Below are 2,857 nucleotides of genomic sequence, written 5' to 3' on the forward strand. Positions count from 1 at the left end.
TAATGTTTATATTGTGTGAGTTATTTCCTAATGTTTATACTTCATACTTTAAATATTATGATTTACCAAATTTAAATATTTGTTCAAAGTTTTCGATGTGTTTATTAAACTATAGTATATATAAAAACCTAAGTCGATTAAGTATAATAATAAATATAATACAAATGAGAAATTAAATTTAGATGAAATAAATAAATTAAATAAATATATATTATGGTATGTGTATGTACTAAATTCTAGAATAATTGAGATTGTGTTGTAAGCTTGGTAATAGTGAAGGGTTATATGTGAATGTAAGCAAACAATCTAGGAATTTATCAAATCAATATAATTATTTGCTTTAATTAGCTTTATTTTAATTTAGTTCTAAACACGTATTGTAATAAAAATGTTTCGGGTGTAGGGTTGGTCTAATTGAGGCCCACGCCCAACTGCTTTTTAAACTTGATTACCGACCTCTTTACCTTAATTATAAAGACATGTACTTGGTTAATGACGTTCTCGTTCGACCGACGTGGTCGGACGACCGCTTATAGCATCACCTAACCACGACTTCGAAGCCTAACCGTTGGATGAGAATGCCAAGTCATGTCTGGTGTTGATCGATGTTATGTCAAACTATGATCGTGTTTGGTGTGGGAAGTGGATGATTTGCTTTCAAGGAGAATAAAAAATCAAAGAAGGGTCTCAATGTCATTTTCAGTTTGTTGTTGACAAAGCAACTATGGTCACAGGCATGCTCACGCGTTTGGTTGAAGATAAATAGCAAATAGTTTAGCACATGAATGCTTAACCGATCGGGACGTGCGACTTGGCACTAGTCAGTTGTTGACCACCAATTTCATTTCACTATGATTGTCATATCAACTACCCACAACTTCAAACTCCAACCATTGGATCGCAAGATAGTCAACGATATGGCGTGGGACACTTGGGTTTGTGCTGATTGTCGTTGTAATAATTTCTTTAAGTGTGGATCAACTTTTGTGGGGAATGGGGCCTACAGAACAAAAAGTTTTGATGAGTGTGAAATAAAATGAGTCTTTCAAATCTATTTCATCCACAAATGATATTATATTAACTTATATTTTAGCAGGTTTGTTTATAACTAAATTTCTCCAATAAGTATAAGTAAAACAATGTGTCCAATGTTACCAATTCCATACGACAAAAATGCACTCCTTAAACTCGTATGGTGGAACACTATTAGTATCTTCATATACTGATGACAAAAAAGGATATTAAATATCTATTTAGTATTAGTGACCAAATATGGAGTCAAACAACTTTAGTTTCAGATAATTGAGTTGCAACAAAATCAAAGAGATCAATTTTAATAGTATTCAAAGACAATCTAGCAGAACTAAAGTTCTGTGATTACTTACTCATATAAGGTTGATTCATTATAAATTTTGGCAAAATCTATTCCAAGTGCAGATACTGTTGATGTTGAAGTAATCTGTAGCATCCATGTTGATAGGTTGTCTTTAATCTTTTGCACTCCCGGTATTATCTTTATAACAAAAGAAGCAAGAATGCAAACCAAGATTTTGCAATCAAACATTGGTGAAGAAAAAGAAATGAAATTGAGTATGACATATGAAACTGACCTCAAAGTATTCAATTTTCATGTCTAACACAATATTAAGTTCTTGTTTGAATAAAAAGCTCAATCTAAATACGCATGGGAGAAGAAACCAAAAAGATAAAATGAATTAATTGCCTTTCATATGTTAAAATTTTTTTATGTGTAAATTAAAATTAGATTCTGAAGAAGTTAAATTAGAACCAATTGAAGTGTGTTTTAGTCAATTTTGATTTACGAAAGTCAGTCCACATAAGCCACAAGAATCTGATCTTAAATTCTTAAGTTATATAATAAAGGGGCAATTGAATTAAAGGACTTTGCTATAAACAGTAGTAGGAATTTTAAGACATGACAAATTATATTAACAAGAAGGTGGAAGGGGTTGAATTGGCTGTTTTAAACTTTTTTGAAAACTTAAACATTTTCTCAATTGAATCAAATAGACTGGAAAGTTAGGATGTAAAAGTAGTATACCAGTACACTTTCAATCAGTTAAAAAATAAAACATCAGACTAATTTGTTCTTGAGTTATGAAACAATCGATTAAAAAGACAAATAAGTCAGTTAAAATACTCGAGATTTATGCATAATGCAGAATTCACAAATTTAACTCAAACAATAATCTTTCACATACAAGACTTGTTCCAATGAATATTTTTAACAAGTATACAACCTCAGATTACACAAGAACGCATTAAATCTCACCAAAGAATGAATTGCTTGGTTTTCTTGAGTTTTTAAAGAGATTCAAAGTGAGCGAGATGATGAAGAGAGAATTGGACAATTATTTTTGTAGTGGTTCACTCAATCACAGAGCTATATCCAATTTACCAGGACAACCTGAGCCTGATTTTCACTATATTCAAAAGTTTTACAAATCACACCCCAAGATTACACTTTTGAACAAAAAAACTCACAAGATTTTTGACTCACACAAAAATCTAGACGCACACCCTGCAATAATCACACTTACAAACCTGAAATCACATAAGGCAAACCAACCAAAGGCATAAGAACATCTAAATCTGATGGTGGTTGTCCCTAGCCAACCATACATGTGTTCTTCAAGCTACTCACAAGTCAAAATGGCTCCAAGATCAACCAAGATCTTCAAATAATAAGTTGCAGCTATGTATTGTAGAGAGAGAGAGTTTTCCAGAGAAGAATAACAAAGTGTTGTGCTAAAAAAATCAGAAACGTAACTCTGCTCTCGAAGACACAACATATATAGTCTGGTTTAAGTTAAATCAGTCGATTGAACAATAATTC

The sequence above is a fragment of the Vigna unguiculata genome, chromosome 8 (assembly GCF_037176805.1).
Source record: "Vigna unguiculata cultivar grain cowpea cultivar isolate G323 ecotype 2 chromosome 8, ASM3717680v1, whole genome shotgun sequence".
Taxonomy (NCBI): domain Eukaryota; kingdom Viridiplantae; phylum Streptophyta; class Magnoliopsida; order Fabales; family Fabaceae; genus Vigna; species Vigna unguiculata.